Source organism: Panthera pardus, unplaced genomic scaffold (assembly GCF_024362965.1).
Source record: "Panthera pardus isolate Hobbes unplaced genomic scaffold, ASM2436296v1 HiC_scaffold_2, whole genome shotgun sequence".
Lineage (NCBI taxonomy): Eukaryota > Metazoa > Chordata > Mammalia > Carnivora > Felidae > Panthera > Panthera pardus.
Genome location: NW_026526765.1, coordinates 25,388,649 through 25,408,668, shown reverse-complemented (window position 1 = coordinate 25,408,668; position 20,020 = coordinate 25,388,649). Strand labels below are relative to the sequence as shown.

General features: G+C 43.7%; 1 protein-coding gene across 4 annotated transcripts in view; it reads right to left on the bottom strand.

The window, feature by feature from the left end:
* PDZD2 (PDZ domain containing 2) overlaps positions 1–20,020 on the bottom strand; it is a 364,618-nt gene that overhangs the window by 269,936 nt on the left and 74,662 nt on the right. For 3 of the 4 annotated variants that reach the window (XM_019450712.2, XM_019450714.2, XM_019450715.2), the window contains exon 2: positions 6,764–6,904. The exons of the other annotated variant lie outside the window; for it this stretch is intronic. The gene's annotated coding sequence lies outside the window, so the exon portion shown is untranslated. The remainder of the gene's footprint in view (positions 1–6,763; positions 6,905–20,020) is intronic. 4 annotated transcript variants of the gene reach the window in all.

Sequence of the window (20,020 nt, the reverse complement as noted above, 5' to 3'; positions counted from 1 at the left end):
AGATGACATGATACTATACATATAAAGCCCTAAATAAAGACTGTCAGAATTAGTAAATGAATTGAGTAAAGCTGCAGGATACAAAATCAATACGCAGAAATCTGTTGTATTCTATCTACTAGTAAACTATCAGAAAAAGAAATTTGAAAAATAATCCCATTTACAATTGCATCAAAAGAATAAAATATCAAGGAATATATTTAATCAAGGAGGTGAAAGACTTGTACACTGAAAAGTATTTGACATTGATGAAATAAACTGAAGAAGACACAAATAAAGGAAAAGATGTGGGTGCCTGGGTGGCTCAGTCGGTTGAGCATCCAACTCTTGATTTTGGCTCAGGTCATGTTCCCAGAGTCATGGGATCGAGCCCCATGTTGGGCTCTGCACTGAGTGTAGAGTCTGCTTGGGATTCTCTCTCTTGGGATTCTCTCTCTCTCTCTCTCTCTCTCTCTCTCTCTCTCTCTCTTTCTCTCCTTCCCTCCCTCCCTCTGCCCTTCTCCCTGACTTGTGTGCTCTCTCTAAAATAAAAAAAATAAAATACATAAAAAAAGAAAAGACGTTCTGTGCTCATGGATTGGAAGAATCAATATTGATAAGATGTCCATACTACCCAAGCAATCTACAAATTCAATAAATCTCTATCAAAATTCCAATGGCAGGGCACCTAAGTGGCTCAGGTAATTAAGCATCTGACTCTTGATTTTGGCTCAGGTCATGATCTCTTGGTAGTGAGACAGAGCCCTGCATCAGTATCCACAATGAGCATGGAGCATGGTTGGGAATCTCTCTCTCCCTCTCTCTCTGCTCCTCCCCATTCATGCTTTCTCTCAAAATAAATAAATAAACTTAAAAAAATTCCAATGGTATTTTTCACAGATATAGAACAAACAACTCTAAGTACTAAGTACTCTAAGTACTTTGGCTAGTCTGAATAGCCAAAGCAATCTTGAGAAAGGAGAACAAAGCTGGAGGAATAACACTCCCTGATTTCAAACTATATTACAAACGTATAACAATCAAAGCAGTGTGGTACTGGCATAAGAACAGACAAATAGATCAGTGTAACAGAACAGAGAACCCAGAAATAAACCCACACATATATGGTCAATTAATTCATGACAAAGGAGCCAAGAATATACAACGGGGAAAAGATAGTCTCTTCGATAAATGCTGTTGAGAAAATGGACAGCAACACTGAAAAGATTGAAACTGGGCTACTATCTCATACCACACACAAAAATTAATTCAAAATAGATTAAAGACCTGAATATAAGACCTGAAACCATCCAAGAAGGAAATATAAGCAGTAAGCAACTTGACCTTGGTATTGGTAATGATTTTTTGGATTTGACACCAAAAGCAAAGACAAACAAGTAGGACTACATCAAGCTAAAAGGCTTCTGCACGTCAAAGGAAACCAGCAACAAAATGAAAAGACAACTTATTGGATGAGAGAAAATATCTGCAAATCATACATCTGATAAGGAGTTAATATCAAAAATATATAAAGAACTCATAGAACTTAATACCAAAAAAATAAAAATTTTTAAAGCTATTTTTAAAAATCCAATTAAGAAATGGGCAAATCTAAAAAGACATTTTTCCAAAGACACAGATACATTAAAAGATGCTCAACATCACTAGTCACCAGATCTATATCTATATCTATATCTATATCTATATCTATATCTATATCTATATCTATATCTAAGATATATATATATTTTAAGGCAGGCTCCATACCCAACATGGCACTTGAACTCATGACCCTGAGATTAAAGTAGCATGCTCTACTGAGTGAGCCAGCCAGGCACCCCCTCAGAGACATACAATGCAAAGCCACAATGAGATAACATCTCACACCTGTCAGAATGGCTTTTTCCAAAAAGACAAGAAATAACAAGTATTAGAGAGGGTGTGAAGAAAAGAGAATCCTTGTGCACTGTCGGTAGAAATGTAAGTCGGTGCACCCACTCTGAAAAACAGTATAAAAGTTTCTCAAAAAATTTAAAATAGAAGTATCATAAGATCCAACAATTCCAATTCTGGATATTCATCCAAAGAAAATAAAAACAGTAACTGAAAAGATACATACACCTGCATCTTCACTGCAGCATTATTTACAATAGCCATGATATGGAAACAATCTAAATGTCCATCAATGGGATGAATGGGTAAAGTAAATGTGGTGTGTATATACAACGAAATAGTACTCAGGCCTTTCAGAACCTGAGCCCTGCATTGGGTCCTGCACTGACAGAGCAGAGCCTGCTTAGGATTCTTTCTCTCCTTCTCTCTCTGCCCCTTCCCTGCTCACGTGCACACACTCTTTCTCAAAATAAATAAACATGAAAAAAAAAAAAAAAGGAATGAAATTCTGCCATTTGCAAGAACACAGATGGACCCTGAGGGCATTATGCTAAATGAAATGAAATAAGTCAGACAGAGAAAGAGAAATTCCATATGATCACTCTTATATGTGGAATCTAAGAACAAACAAATGAAAAAAAAATGCATACATACATAGAACAGACTGGTGGTTGCCAGAAGTAGGGGATTTGGGGGTAGGTGAAATAGGTGAAAGGAGTCAAAAGGTACAAACTTCCAGTTATTAAATAAGGAAGTCATGGGGACATAATGTACAGCACAGTGACTCTAGTTAATAACACTCTATTGCATATTTGAAAGCTAAGAGTAAATCTTAAAAAGTTCTCCAACTCCTGAGTATATAATCAGTCTCTCCTCAAGGTCCTGGGGCAGATCTTCCTGCCCATGGGTCCTGTTTCCACGCTTTAATAAAATCACCTTTTTGAACAACAACAAAAAAATCACAAGAAAAAAAAAATTGTAACTGTATCTGGTGAGGGATGCTAACTAGTCTCATTGTGGTGACCCTTTCACAATATGTTCAAATACTAAATCACTATGCTGTACACCTGAAATTAATACATATATTGTATGTCACTAATACTTCAATAAAAATAAATTTTAAAAAATACAAGCGGGTGGGAACACCTGGGTGGCTCAGTTGGTTAAGCGACCGACTTCAGCTCAGGTCGTGATCTCACAGTTTGTGAATTCAAGCCCACGTCGGGCTCTGTGCTGACAGCTTAGAGCCTGGAGCCTGCTTCAGATTCTGTGTCTCCCTCTCTCTCTGTCCCTCCCCTGCTCATGCTCTGTGTCTCTCTGTCTCTCAATAATAAATAAATGTTAAAAAAATTAAAAAAAAATACAAACGGGTCAAGGTCTAGGTCCTCAAAAAGTTTAGAATCCAGTGTGGTCAGGAGCAGAAGAGGCACCTCTTGAAAGGCACCTGAGAACTCAAAGGGCTCCTGGACAGAGCTGCCAGCAGAATGACGGACAAGACTCACAAAACTGGGGCACCTGGGTGACTCAGTCGGTTAAGTGTCCGACCTCGGCTCAGGTCATGATCTCGTGGTTCCCAAGTGCAAGCCCTGCGTTGGGCTCTGTGCTGACAGCTCAGAGCCTGGAGCCTGCTTTGGATTCTGTGTCTCCCCCTCTCTCTCTGCCCCTCCCCTGCTCATGCTCTGTCTCTCTCTGTCTCTCAAAAATAAATAAATGTTAAAAAGAAAAAATGAAAAAAAAAAAAAAAAGACTCACAAAACTGACAAGCCCCTGGCCTGCACAGTAACTGCTGTGGGCAGAAGGGACCAGACACGTGGAATGAGTTAGACGGACAGACAGGAGCTGGAATTAACAGAGTAATAAAAACAAGAGTGAATTCACCTCAGGAGCTGGAGCACTTTATAGGCATGAGGTTGGGCTGACAGGGCCCAGCTGACTCCTTCTGACGCAGGGCCCACAGGACAACAGCCCAGTGCAGCTGGTAGCGGCGTGGGAAGGGGAGGAGCCGAGTCAGAGCTGGCCTCCTAGGCGGTGAATCACAGCCTACACACACTCGCTCTGATGTTCCAGTTGGATTCAACTGATAGCAAAACCACCTTGAGCATTCTCTTCCCCTTTGAGACTTGTCCTCAAGTGTGTGCTGAGTGTCCCATCAGCCAATAAGCTGTTAGCCTCTGGGAACCACCATTAACATATTCTTAATACATTGCAACGTGTTGGCTCTTGATGACGCTGACTTGATATGAAATAAAATTCTAAGATGTACATACTCGGTGGTGCTTTTCCCCCCTTTCTTTCTATTTGCTTAATTAACTGGATTACTCATTGAATTGAGGGTCCTTCTAACTCTTGCTCCTGGGGGACGCTGTGTCTTTTCCTCAGCTACCCAGCCTGGCAGTCGTGCTCCACTGACTTGGAAGGAGTGACTCCCCCATGTGGAAAGCAGTGCCCCACCTCCCACCAGCCTATAGTGAGGACAGCCAGGACCAAGGTCACAAGCCAGCAGAGGTATGGGTGTTCTCACCCTGGGCTGTGGATCTTCAGGAAAGATGCACAGATGAGTAGTTTAGCTAGCTCTCAGCAGGTGGGCAGCACTGAGAGGCCAGAAGCAGCAAGAGGACATCCAGGGGTGTGTGGCAGGGCCACGGGTGCTAGGCCAGACTGGTGTCCCCTAGATCATCCCTGTGAAAGACCCTGGCTGTCATCCCACAGTCCACCCAGACTCCTCTTCTCTTGTCTTGATCTCCCATTGACTCCTTGGGGTGCCTGATATACTTAAATTCTTTTATCAAATAAATTATTATTATTGTCTTTAAATTTTTTTTATTTTATTATTATTTTTTTAGTGTAAACTTTATTTGAGAGCAAGAGAGAGGGCACACACAAGCAGGGGAGGGGCAGAGAGAAAATCCCAAGCAGGATGAATCCAGCAACAGGGCTTGAGATCATGACCTGAGCCAAAATCAAGAGTCAAATCTTCAAATGATTGAGCCACTCAGGCACCCTTATTTTATTATTTTTGAGAGAGAGCGAGCGAGCATGAGCAAGAAAGAGGGGCAGAGAGAGACAGAAAGAGAGTGCAAGAGAGAATCCCAATTAGGCTCCACACTCAGTGCAGAGCCCAATGTGGGGCTCAGTTCCATAACCCTGGGATCATGACCTGAGCTGAAATCAAGAGTCAAATGCTCAACCGACTGAGTCACGCAGGTGCCCCTATCCAATAAACTATTTTTATGCTTCACTATTTTTATGCTTTAAGCATCCAAAGAAGATGTTACTCCACCAAGCACTAGGTGTCCCCACAAGCCATGCAGCAGCCACAGGACCCCGTGTGGGCCCTGAGGGAATGGCTGGTCAGCACCAGTGTGAGGTCTTCCCAAGCTCCCCTCTCTCTCTTCATTTTACTTAATTATCCACCAAATAGTAACAAATAATAAAATTGGTGGGTAGTTGCTGGGGATGTGGTGATGAACGAGCTGGAACAGTCCTTACTCTCAGAGAGCTGACAGCCTTTCTCAGGGTGTACAACCGGTCTTTAGAAAAATTCTGAAATGTTCTCATTCTCAAAGGTGTCTTATGTCAGTGGTAGAAAGCATGTGACCTCGAGCTCTGCACAGACACATGCAGATGCACACCAGGTCCCGAAAACACCCGACCGCCTATCCCCAGAGTGCTTGACCTGCACTATCTCCTTTATTGCTGGCCTTGTCTTTCCCCATCACAACTCTTCTCTGTCCCATTCCTATGAGGTCTAAATCATAGTCATTAACACATGAGAGGCCAGCATTTTGATACTCAAGGCTTTATTTATTTTTTTTTAATGTTTGTTTATTTTTGAGAGACAGTGTGTGCGAGTATGCAGGTGGGGGAGGGGCAAAGAGAGAGGGAGACACAGAATCGAAAGCAGGTTCCAGGTTCTGAGTTGTCAGCACAGAGCCTGACGTGGGGCTCGAATCCACCAACCGTGAGATCATGACCTGAGCCAAGTTGGATGCTTAACCAACTGAGCCACCCAGGCACCCCTAAAGCCTTTTTAAGTAATCTTTTTAAGAAGCATGGAGACAACAGTCTTCTGTAGCTAATACCTAGGCCCCCAACTTTTGGCCCTAATTCTCAGAAAAGGAGTCCAAATGGGCAGTTGTATATGGCCACTTCAAATTTTTTTTTTTTTTAAGTTTACTTATTATTTATTTTGAGTGAGAAAGAGAGAGAGAGAGAGAGAGAGAGAGCGAGCGAGCTGAGGAGGGTCAGTGAGAGAGAGGCGGAGAGAATCCCAAGCAGGCTCCAGGCTGTCAGTATCGAGTCCTATGCAGGGCTTGAACCCACAAACCATGAAATCATGACCAGAGCCAAAACCAAGAGTCAGACACTGAAGTGACTGAGCCTCCCAAGTGCCCTGACACTTTGAATTCTTAAGAGCAGTGGGTATTCCTGCCTGTTCTGCCTGTCTTCCCCCTCTTCTCCCTCACTGCACAGACCGCTCAGGCTATCTTATCCACTGCTAATATCTGCCACTCAGAAGCTGCTACTCCATTTCACAGAGAGATTGGCAAATTGTTTCTGGAAAGGGGCGGGGGGGCACAGCTTCCCTTCCCAAAGAAGCTATCATTCACATTAGGTTCAGTCCTTTTTAAGAAGGTTTACACTGAGGGAATAAAATCTGTTAACTTCCGTTGTCCATTTTCCCCTGCAAAATACACAACACATCGCCTAGAGGTTAACAAGAGAGAGAGAGAGAGAGATAAACATCTAAAGTCTAGTGATGCATGCACTTGGCACCTTCAGGAGCCAAGAGTGCTCATAAGAGGAAAGAGGGAAACAGAATGCAGCTGTCTGATCAGCTTCACTGTAGGCGGCATTTGCACAAAACAGGTTTGTATCCTATGTTTGCTACCTTCAAACTCTGCGAGCACCACTTCCTCCAAAATGCTGGTCAAATGGCCATTGTAGACTTCCAGTCCAAAGAAACTTCTTCAGGCTTAATATTTCCGTTTCTACCCCAACTCATTCTTCTCATGTCATAATTTGCTCCCATCTACAATGAAAACAAAAACAAAAACATCCAGAAACGGTAGTCGAAACGAGGCAGTTCATAACCCAACACAAATAAGGAGTTGTTGCTTGTCATGGATGATGAACTAGACCACAGGTTCTGAACGTCTGTGGTTTGTCCAGAGGGTGGAGCCTGGGAAACCTCCAAAGGGCGGCTGTGGATGCCGCTACCCTGTCATTGACTGCACTGCCTGTAATTTTCAAGCAGGATGCCCCACATCACACAACACCAACATCCTTCTCTGCGCTTTTTATAACATAATGCTGAGTTTTTGCTGAACAAGCCCTCACTTGTCCAAGCCTCAGTTAGTCTGTTGTATAACATATGTAGATTGGTATTTTTATTGACTTTTGAAACACTCCAAATGTTGTTCAAGGAGGAGTTTGGTGTCATTTCACAGAAACACTTAAGTCATCCATTGCAAACACTGGAAGAGACTAGCGATTTTGTAATTTAACCTACTCATCTATCCAGTGTGGAAATGAGGCCAGGAGAGGTAAGTATCCCGTTTAAGTCTCTTCAGATCATTCCAGAAAGAGTCATAATCAGAATCCAGGCTCTCTGACTGCTGAACCAGAGCTCTTTTCACTTGGAGAGACCAAAGTACAAGATTTAATTTTTTAAAGGCATGCGCTATTGGCCATGGTAAGAGAAAATGAGAACAAGTTACTTAAAATACAGAAAGAAGGCAGAAGCCTGATGATAACCAATTAAGTTAACACAGCCTCCCAATTAAACCATCCATACAGAAGCCGAATTGTGGAATTTGAGTTCCTCTGCTCTTCTTCCAATAGAATTACTAATAAGCTGCTGGGCGACCCAAAGGTGAAGAAAGAGAACAGAAAAAAAAACAAAAAAACAAAAAAACAACCACATCCTAGAGCCTTGAAAGTCCAGCCTCGGAGCCCCCAGGCTTGGCACAAAGGGATGTCCCTAGGCCTCCCTTTCCTCCAGTGGCCCATGGCTTCAGGGGACATTGGAGCCCCTCATCCCTGTGGTCCATATCAGGATGGGGCAGAGCGGGGGGGGGGGAGGGGGGCCTCAAGTCCCTAACAGCTGTCCCCTCCTGAGGACAGCATGCAGGTCGATGAGTGACTGGTTGCCAAGGGCAGCCAGCAGAGGCTGAAAGGTACTGCATTAAGCCCAGCATCATTATTATTAAACCTACAATTTAAAACCAATTACGCTTTGCAGAAGACTGCAGCCTCCATTTAAACCACTCCTGGAGGAAAATAAAAAGCCCGTTACACAGAGTTCAAGGCAAGCTACAGAAGCGCTTATGCCACATGAAGCTGGGATTCAAGCACAAATTAATAATCATAACCCTGGGGTTCCCACTCAGAGAGAAGCAGAACAATGGAAAGCAAATGCTAGAGAATAAAAACAAAATGCAAACATCCTCCTTTTACCAAACAGCAGCTAGATTTCCTGGAGATTTCAAAATAAATTTACTTACTTCACTCAAGAGGGGGAAAGCCTGACGTGTAAATCAGAGGTCCTGAGCTAGCAGCCAGGCTCTCCCTACAGTGCTGGCTGGAGGGGGGCGGGTGGTGGTGGGAGGAATCACTGGCTAACATCTAGAAATTAGGATTCTCCATGTAAAAAGCCTGGACTTGCAGCTTCTCTTGACAAATCAGACTATCCAGGAACGCTGTGGCAATGACAATCTAGAACCATCCACTGCCTTCTGACACAGAACCTGTGCATCCTATCATCTCATAAACGGTTACAAAAGAGTGGAATCATCCTTACAATGGCATCTCTATCAAAAATTTTCTTCCACTTGTCCCACTTCATTTATTTGTGTTCTCCATCTGACATATCTTAGATATTTGATTGATTCCTATCCCAAATCTCCTTCAGGAGACAAGTATTCTGCAGCTGCTGAAACTATCGGTCATAAAGAAAGTCAGTTTCAATTTGAATGATATTTATCAAGTGTCTACTGGGTTCAAGAGACCGCACTGGGCCTTGGGGGAGGGACTCAAAGATAATTAAGGCCCATCACTTCACTGTGGGCATTCCAGCTCAAAAGACTGGGCAAAACCCTGGAGAATATGATGTCATGAGAAAGGCATAAACCACTATGGGGTTCAGAAGAGGCAGAAACCACATCTGGCTGGGACTTCAGGAAGAGCTACATGGAAGAAACAGCATTTGGAATGGGCTTCCAGGAAGGGTGGTATTTTGAAAAGTGAAGAAGGAAAGCAAGAGAGATCAGCAAGCACAAGGTGAGCATTTGCAAAGGCTCCAGGCACCAGGAGTGTATAGGGAACAAGGAGTAACCCTCCCCCAAATGTGTATAAACTTGGAAAGAGAGGAGTTGGGTTGTTCAACTTCTGGGTTCTGTTCCCACCTCCTCCCTTAGCCCAACTCCTGCAGAGACAGAGGTGGGATCTTAACTCCCCGATGACAAATGAATGATGCAGAGGGGCCACCCTCACAGTCTTTTGCAACAGGAACACCCAAACCACCCCCACAGATGCTGATGCCACAGAATGGGGTTCAGGCTCTATATTACCAATTGGCAGTGCTAGCTGCTGGTGGAGGCTGTTATTTAGCACAGCACCAACTGGGACCCAGGCCCCTGCTGGGGGATGCCCCTGTATGTGGCAGGGTCCCTGCCTTCATCAAAAGGAAACTGACAAGCAGAAAATTAGTAGCCATGTGGGTTTAGTATCATCTGTCTAGCCAGTTGCTTATGTAAAAAGCCTTGGAATTCAGATTTGATTTCCCATCGCATCCATCCTCAAAACCCACAGTCTCTGCTCTCAGAATGCATCCTGAGTCTAAACTCTTCTCATTCTCAGCACCAATGTCATCATCTCAGCCCAAGTACTCTAGATCTGGACTGCTGTGAGAGCCTCCCCACTGGTCTCCTTGCTTCTGCCCTAATCCCCTAGAGTTGATTCCCCACATGGGAGGGAAGGTCAGGTTTATCATTCCACTCTTCTACTCAGAGCACCAAATAGCATCCCATTATACTTGGAATAGAATCTGAAGTCATCACAGAGCTTTCCAAGGACTGCATAACCTTACCCCTGACCACCTCTTCCCCTCATCTGCCACCCTACTCTCTCTCTTCACTCCAGCCATGGTCATTCAGATATTTACCGAGTGCCTCCCAAGTGCCCAGCAACCACTAGGGCTAGCAACACACCAGGGCCAGTGACCATGGGGATAGGGTCTTTGTCTACTTTGTCCACTGTAGTGTCCCCTGCATATGGACAAGTGTTTGGCACATCACAACTGCTCACTATTTGCTGAATGACAGAATTAGGGGCGAATCTGTTGGGCCCTGCCCACATGAGCCAGCAGAGTTCAGAAAAGGAGGAAATGGTTGAACTGAGGGACACAAAGCGGTGATGAGCTGGGCTCCAAGGGCCACCTGCCCACCTGCAATAGAGATAAAGGCAGACAGGAGCAAAGGCTTTTTCAGGTGGGAGAAAAGCCATGACCCAAAGTATAGAGGTGGGATCTAGGGTAGCAGGGGCTGGAGTATAGAAGTGGGATCTGGGGTAACAGGGGCTAGAGAGGGCAAACTGGCCCAGGTGAGCCTAATGGTCAGTTCCAGGGTGGGGCGGGGGAGGGGGGTGGCTTTCAGCCGAAGATGAAGCTGCAAAGGAAGAGCAGGACCAGCTGCCATGGTTTCCAAGAGCCGGTCGCTTTAAAAATCACCTGCTGGACAGCACTCCATCTCCAGAAATCCTGATCCAGGTCCTGTACCTCTAACAGGTTTGGGAACCACTCTGCTGAGAATCCTGTAATCCTAAAGATAAACGACATCAAAGCAGGATGCCAATTTTCTAAGTAAGTCTTATACTCTTATGCAGCTGAGAACCTCTGCCAGAAGGGGAACCCGGGAGCTAAGTCTGGGGAATCCTGAGGGTGGAGAAAGCCCGTGGGGCAATCCAGGGACACTCAAGGGAATGCAGGGGGCAGCAAGATGATGACGTTGGAATCACACTGTCGCCTTCTTTATTCTTGAATCAGCCAGACATGATTGAGATAGAGCTCAGAGATAGACCCCTCTGAGCTTCGTTTTCTCATCCACTCACCTATTCTACTCATGGAAAAGAAACAAACATAAGTGGACCTACTTGGTGTCACTGATCTAAGCCAAGGGAGAAAACATCACTCCTGCTACTCAAGGTGTATTCATTTCCACCAGGAGCCAGAAAAGCTGAAAAGCTGAACAGCTAAAAAACAGTAAATCCCACCTCACAGAGTTGTGGGAGGAGTTAAAAAGAGAAAATAAATTGAGGTGCCTGGGTAGCTCAGTCAGTTAAGCATCCGACTCTTGGTTTAGGTTCGGGTCACGATCTCACAGTTCATGGGTTTGAGCCCTGCATCAGGCTCCATGCTGGCAGCACAGAGTCTGTGTGTGATTCTCTCTCACCCTTTCTCTCTGTCCCTCTCAAAATAAATAAACAAACTTAAAAAAGAGAGGGAGAATATAAATGAAGGGTCCTGTATACAATAGAGTCAACAAAGTCACTTCTACCTTGCTTGCTTAGGACTGCATTAAGTGCTGAGGGGTTGGTGCCTCCCAAGATCAGGGTTATTCTGAATGCTATTCCAGGCCTGAGCACCACTGTCTTAGAGGCAGTGCTGGAGAGAGACACAGAATAGGACAGGCAACCCACAGCAGACATTCCTGGAGCAGAGAGCCCAGCGGCGCTGGAATTACATGCACAGATAACGTAAAACCTAGAATTGCAATGCACAGATAACCTAAAACCTTTAAGTCTATGGTTTCAACCTCTACCCTAACCAAGCGTGTCATCAGAACTGCTGACGAGCAGCAAAGGGGAGAGATTTAAATTTCATCTCCTTTTAATTTCCCCACCCACCCCCTGCCAGGGATGCCTACAAGCAGGGAACAGCGTACCCAGAAAGATGGCCAGAAGGCAGGCAACAGGAGAGAAACATCACAGATTCTCCTGCCAGGAGGAGTCAGAAAGACCCACAGCCCCCTGTGAAGAGCATCCCCAGGGTCAAGGACAGGAGTAAGGGGAAGAGCCATAAGCCCTGTGCACTCTGGGCTTTATTTTGGCTTCAATCAGAGCAGTTTTGGTTCTCTATGTTAGGAATATATGTTATGTTTTGAAAACGGGGAACCATGTCTACAACAGTTTGATGGCCATTGATCTGGTCCACCGTCCATTTCACAGAGGAAGAAAGGGGCGGGGGAGGGGAAGTGATGTGTCCACAGTCACACAGATCATTTGTGACAAAGTCAGGTTTAAAATCCCAGTCTTCTTGGGGCGCCTGGATGGTGCAGTCGGTTAAGCGTCCGACTTCAGCCAGGTCACGATCTCGCGGTCTGTGGGTTCGAGCCCCGCATCAGGCTCTGGGCTGATGGCTCGGAGCCTGGAGCCTGTTTCCGATTCTGTGTCTCCCTCTCTCTCTGCCCCTCCCCCGTTCATGCTCTGTCTCTCTCTGTCCCAAAAATAAATTAAAAAAAATAATAATAAAAAAATAAAATAAAATCCCAGTCTTCTGACTCAGGTCATATTGGCAACTAAACAACAGCAACAAAGCAAAAAAATGAAGATGTTGTGGCAGGACAAGGACCTTACTTGTCTGATCAAAAGCTTGATTCTCACTCTGGGAAATGGGCCTAGCTCTCCCAGGTGGCTTGTCTGAGCAAAGTCAACCAGCTTACCACGAATAGAGCTGACCAGCCATTTCCAGAAGGAATCTCTGCAGTCAAGAATCAGCCACCCACTGCATCATTTGAAATTCAGACCCCCACCACCTAAATTTATTCATGGGAATCTTAAGGAAGGGGAGGCCTTCTTGGGAATAAAAGATCTAGACTGTTGATAAAGAAAAAAAGTAACATACCTAAGGAATCCCAACTCTCTCATGCTCAGTAAACAGACTTCTACCATCATTCATTCATGGCATGCAGGCTGTGGTGTGAACACTCAGCTCTGGGGTACGGAATGATGGCCAGCATGTCTTTGGCGCAGGCTTCTGGGGCTGAGTTTTTGGGTTGCATTGCTATTCACACCACAGGGAGTGGGAAGGCAACCCTGGGAGATGGATTTGGTGGTTCTGCCATCAGGGGGAGCAGAAGCCAGCATTGAACATGCCCTAGAAGTCTGCCAGCATCACCAGAAAAGTCACCAAGCTGTGGAGCTCTCACTGTGAGCCCCTCTGCACACCAAGTGTGTTGAGGTAGGACTCTTTGTCAGGTTGGAGAGTTCAGACAAACACACCCTAATCTAAGGGCTCCCTGGAAATAGCACAGAGCACAGTAGAAAGGGAGATCTTGCTCAAGTAGCCCCTGAAATTCAGGGTGAGTACATACAGGAGGGAATATCTTTCCATTTGAGGGTTATCTGCAATGAACAAAGTGTCATAGGTCCTAGTTTACTCCTAGGGTAATAGCACTCCCTTTCGCTCTCAAAAGTATCCTAATTTGATAAACAAAACAAAACAAAACAAACATATGGTCATCCTGTCACAGGGCCCTTTATAACTTCTTTCTCCAAGGGTGATAATTTAAAATACCATTTTTGAGCACAATTACTTTCTCTGCCAAGGATGGCAAACAGCCAGCCCACCTGTCCCATTCCTATTACCATCCCCTTGACAGACATTGTTAATGGACCACAAAGAGCTCTCTTTCCCACTGATCCGAGAGAAAGCCATAAAATCTTCTTAAGACAACCTTCTAGACAGCCAAGAAAATGAGTTGACTGATAAGTTGATACTGATTTGTCTTTGTTGGCCAATATCTCATCTGTTTAGGAAGCCACTCATATTAAGAGTTTCAGCTTCCTGAGACCATGAATACAAAGCCATAGGGCCTTGTCCCAGCTGCACCTAGGCATTTGTCTTAGCCAAAGCCAATACTACTCTCTTATTTCTTTGAGGATTGGCAATGACTCCTACCCAGGATGCCCAGAATGTAACCAAAGGTCCCTGACTTCCAAGCAGTCCAAACCAGCTAGAGCCCCATAGTTCTATTTTGAGCCCATATTTGGTCACTTTATGTTGCTCTAAAGGACAATCTATGCAGTGGCTTGCTATAATGCTAGGCCCTCCACTTGGCTTTATGGATCAAATTTCACTAGTTTTTGTTTTATTTTTTTTTCCCTCCCAGATTTTGGCAATGGTAAAAGGCACAATTCAGACAAATTCTGCTGAAATTTAACATGCAGTTTCCTAGAACAGACTGTCTAGTTCTTGATAGTAAAAAAAAAAATCATTTACATGGATTAGGGAACACCTTCCTACAAAAGTACACAATGAACATTACACCAGAAAATGAAAATTTTCACTAAGATAGGACATGGGAACAAAAGTATAACTTGAAACAGAAAAAAATTGATGTTACAAAGTACTCATTTTCTCCAAAGAGAGTAAAGGTACTAAAACACAAACACTAAAAGGCTAATGGCACACTTCTCCAGGAATGGACAAGACTCCAATGAGCGTGGCAGTGTGGAGGTAAGAGGTAGGTATGCACAGTGAAAAAGTGATTGAAGGTGGTTTTGACTGTATGTTTAGTGAGACCTGAAAAAGGAGGTCTCTCCAGGTGGCGTGTAAGAACTTCCTAGAGGAGGGAGACTTTGAAGGTCCACTGAATCCATTTATTTTCCTTCTGCAAATATTTATTGAGCACCTACTGTGTATCAAGCACTATTCTAGATGCTGGAAGGATAACAGTGAACCGAACAGGCAGAGATTAAAGTCTAGTTCTTTCTGTTTCTATCTCTATCTCCATCTTTATCTCTCTCTTGCCACACACACATGCATGCATGCATGCATATACACACAGATTTTATTTGCAAGTGAGATTACTGTCCTTTATTCCCCTTTTGGTCTATTCATATGTTCTGATTTTTCTAAAATAACACAAATTTCTTTGTTAATATGAAAAATTTACTTTAAAACAAAACATTAAAAATGATACTGAGCACAAGTACTAGAGAGACGAAAGGCAATGGGCATCCATGGGACACTAATATCTGTTTGTTCATTTGAATTATGAAGGTGGGGACAAGGGCAATCAATGAGCTTACCCAGAGTGCTCCTTCCCCTCTCTCCAGTGACCTTGTAAAGCCTGACAGGCAGACCTGGGAGTACCCCAGGCACAGAGGGGGCGAGGGACAGAAGTGACCCACAGGAGGGGTGCCTGGGTGGCTCAGTCGGTTAAGCATCCTACTTTGGCTCAGGTCGTGATCTCACGGTTAGTGGTTTTGAACCCCATGTCAGGCTCTGAGCTGACAACTCAGAGTCTGGATCCTGCTTCAGATTCTCTCTCTCTCTCTCTCTCTGCCCCTCCCCTGCTTTTGCTCTCTCTCCCTCTCCCTCTCCCTCTCTCTCTCAAAAGTAAATAAATAAACTTTAAAAAAAAAAGAAAGAAAGAAGTGACCCACACTAACACAGAACTTCTTAGCCTACCAAGAGTAGAATTTTTTAGCAATTAAAATTTTAGTAAGTTCACTAAAACCCTCTGAAATAATTTGAATATATCCCTAGCCTCAATAATTATACACACAAAGAAAGGAAAAAGAGAATACAGTATTTTTTACAATAAGATTCTTTCCTGTTCAAACTATAAAGGGAAAATATCTCTCTCCTTTTTTAGAATTAGCATCATGATAATACCAAAGAGAATAAATGTCAAAAGAAAAAAGATATGACTCATTCAAATGATAAGAATATCAAAAGGTGCTCTTTAAGCAAGTAATTTTCTTTCCTTTTTATTTTTAAAGTGAATTAAGACCCTCTCTTGGACACCAACTGTGACAGAAAGGACTTTTTGGCTAATGAGGATGTGGCAGGCCCACTCTTGACCCTCCTGTTAATGGCCAGTAAACATGGGTGAGGCATGTCCCACCCTGATTTTAAAAGACCCAAACTAACAATTCTGTCCAAATCTCAAGGAACTGATATAATTTTCAGTACATGAGTGTGACTTAGAAATGGAAACCACTTTAGAGCAAGGTGAAGCCAAAAACCAAGTCATAGCCCTCAAAAGGTCCATGCTTTGTGGTTCAATTGTGGGAAGAAAAAAAAATTCCACCTATAAATTCTTTAGAAAGTAACTACCAAGAAAGAAAGAAAGAAAGAAAGAAAGAAAGAAAGAAAGAAAGAAAGAAAGAAATTAATAAAGATAGGAGAAAGAAAGAAAGAAAGAAAGAAAGAAAGAAAAAAGGAAAGGAAAAAAAGAAAAGAAAGTAACTACCTCAGAAAGTTCCAGACAAACCCAGTTTCATGGACTTTGGAGGTCAGCTGTGTATAATGAATGCAGTTACAACAGACATAAGAAGTTGCTTGCGCCTGTGGTTACAAAATAGGCACAATCAAGGGGAAAAAAAGACTAGGACAGAAAAACTACACATTTGATGTCACTTGAGCCTGGAAATATTGATTATATTCTCTTACCCACTAGCGTCTCAGAATGAGAAGTCATTGTCTGGGTTAGCAAACTTCACATCATGGATGCCTGGCCTTTTATGTTCTTCCATGAGGCATGTTTCCTTCATTTCCTCAGTATCTGAGGCATCAATCTCCCAGCTGAGAATCTGACAGAGTGGGCACTCTACAAGTGCTTGCTGAGGATAGACAGACGGAAGAATGAAGGGACAGGTAATGTTGTTACAATGAAAAATTTGTCCTGTAAGAACGTGGATGCCACCAGGCCTGCCTTCAGAAGAGCTATTCACCTTTTCCTAGCAATAACTTCAGCCATGCATTCCGTGAGCAATTTATTATGCTAGGTATTATGCAGGATACAGGAACAGAAAAATATGACAGAATTCAAACTCTGGTTAAAGATAAAAGACAGGCAACAACTAGCAATAGAATAAAATCAAGCATGAAAGCATGTTATGTAGACTCACAGGAGGTCAAGATCAATGGATGGCATGGCAAAACTCACCAACGTGAAGAGAGCAGATAACATCCTCCAAAAGGAAGGATAGACTAGGTAACCTAAAAGAATATTTAGAAGAGGTTTTAAATTTATTTAGAATCCTACTTTTTCATGCAGAACTACAAAATAACATATAGCACAGAAATTACAGGATGGATAGATAGGTAGATAAGTAATAGACACAATATTATTTGGCTCACATCTTCCAGCAGAAGTTGATAAGTCAAATGCCTTCAGAGACCAAGCAGGTAAACCTCATCAAGCATCTCTGTGCACCATGCATTGTTCTAAGTGTTTCACATGCATTTTTTCACTTAGTCCTTGCCACAATCCTCTAAGAAGATACAAGTATTATCCCACTTAGATGAAGAAAGAGAGGCCCCAGAAAGTTGAGGCTGTGCAAGTTTACCAGGTGGCCAAAGACACATAACCAGCAAATGGTAGAGCAGAGACTCAGGGTAGGACATTCTGCCTTCAAAACCCCCAGTCCTGCAACATTACTCCCCCCTCCTGCTATGGAGGGATGGAAGTATGGCTGGGACATGGTGGCTGCTGAGGCATGGGCTCCTGTGACAGTGAACAGCTACCAGTAAGCTCCAGCAGACTGGTGCCAGACTTCCAGGGCACAGCCAATAAAAAAAAAAAAAAAATCCACACTCCAAAATGTGAAATCTCTTGATTTTTTTGTAAAGTTTATTTATTGAATAAGAGAGAGAGAGAGCGCGAGCATGAGTGGGGGAGGGGCATATAGAGAGGGAGAGAGAGAATACCAAGCAGGCTCCACACTATCCCGACATGGGACTCAAACTCATGAACTGTGAGACCATGACCTGAGCCAAGATCAAGAGTCTGATGCTTAACCAACTGAGCCACCCAGGAGTCCCATAAAATCTCTTTAAGTACAGATAAGTTCAATCTTTAAAAAATAAAAACTAACCACTCAGCAAACCCAACAAAACCATCTGCAATGAGTTTTAGCCCATGCCCTTCTAGTGGGCAACCTCTGCCTTGCACTTTGTCCATTTCACTTGTGTGGTTTTACTTTTCACAATATTCCTTAAAGGAAGTATTATTATTTCTGATGCATGCATGAAGAATCCATGAAGGCCTAGAGAGGATGCATGTCCTCCCCACAAACATACCTGTTCACAGGCAGAGGGCCAAGACTCAACATGGAACAAAGCCGACCTCCCTTGAGCTCCACCACACGGGTCAGAGAGCCCCACTCCACAGTTTGCTGGAGAGACAGCCATCCTTTGATTTACAGTTGTTCCCCTTCCTCATGAAAACATAACCATCCATAGGCAGGGCCATGGGTTAAGTATTTACCAGTCAATGCTCCTTGCATTTAATAAATACGGGTTTGAAAGAATGAACTAGATCCTTTCCACAGAGCAGTTATCCTTGGGGGGAGCGCTGGAGACAGCACAAGAATGAGAACGAAACACTGCAAAGAAGAACAAACACCATGGAAACATCCACACAAGCATGGGAGTGGTTCAAAGCCTTGCCTAGAACTGGCACGGGCAGATCCACCCCTTCTGAAGAGACCCGGATGAGGAGAGGACTTGGGAATACCTAATGGTTTCCCCAGGGCTCTCAGCTCATAAGAGAGAAAAGTCAGGGTGAGAACTTGACTATTCTGATTGCAAGTTCAGTTTTCTCTTTGATTTCACTTACGTCCAGCCTCTTGTTTACCTCCACAGACTAAAACTCACCGCTGTCCCGACAGGCAGGCCCCAGTTCCAATTCACTATGAAGCAATGGACGCCTATGTACAAGACCCGTAAGAAAACCTTCAGGAAGAAACTTTCTTTAAAAAAAAAAGAAAAAAAAATCGTGACTCTTAACCGAATCCGTTTCATTGTCCAAAAATGGACAAAATGGAGAAATACACAAAGAGAATAAAGTCACCCACAATCTCACCAATCAGAGACAGCCACAATTTTGGACACTTTCTTCAGTCTTTCCCAAAGTGTGTGTGCGCACACACACACATATACCTGTAGTATTTTGTACTTGATTGAGGTCACACTCCATATGCAGTTTTTAAGCTTGGATTTTCACTTGCTTTATCTTAAACATTTTACCATATCATTACAATTCTTCAAAGACTGACATTTAAATAACTGTGCAATCCTGTGAAAATGGATCACCATAATTTATTTTACTAATTCTATTGTCGGGAATTTAGGCTATGGCCCTTTTTTTTTTTACTATGCTAAATGATGCTCCGATGAATACAAAATTGACCCTGTTTCCAGTTAGTTCTTCAAAAGGTATCTATAGAAAAGTAATTACAGGGTGACAGGGGCCCACTTTGAGGCTCTATCTACATATTGTCAACATGCTTTCCAAAAAGGTTGTGGCAATTTACATAGCAATTATATAATTTTGAAAAACTTCTGCCCCCTTAGTCTTCCTCAATTTCAGAAACCAGGTCTCTTCTGGAGAGATGGGGCCCCCTGGCCTTGTGTATCACTAAACAATACTTGGCCAATGGCTACAGCTGGGTTCTTCCCAAAGAAGCTTTCATCTCATTTCACTTCGTTAAACGAACACACAACACTTGCTAAAAGAGGGAAGAAGGGTCTTTATTGTTTTTTAAAGGCCCCTGTGAGCAGGCCGTGATGAAGTTCCAGGACACGACACAGCCGGGTCTACCCCAATCATATACACATCAGGATGAGCAGGTCTGAAAGAGAAACGCCCCATTCCAAATGGCAGCAGCAGCTCAGAGCCGTGTGGCCAAAATGCCCATTAGCTGTTTGTCAGGAGTATTTTTAGAAAGCGCAGAACAAGACTGGGAGGAGAACCGTGCTGCCCTGTGCCCTCTCCCCGGGATCCATCGCCAAAGCCTCCAGAAGCTGCCCGCTATCAGCTGCGCTCCCCACGCTGACAAGCCCAGCACACACAGCACACCCCAGACAGCATTAAAGGTGCCCCTGAGCAAGGACACACGTCTGCCCCCAAAATCTGTCTGAGGAGCCTCACGATTTTCACTTACTGCAGGGAGCTTCTGTTATCAGAATGTGCAGATATGTGGAAATTAGCATCAGATCTCAGAAATGAAATGATCTGGGGGAAAATCCCATGATCTAAATCCCTCATAGATGTCATACCTTGCAATCTGTCTAACATTCCAAAAATGTCCATTTTCATTGCTGTTCTCGAGGCCTGTGGTCTTCCACAGTGAATGA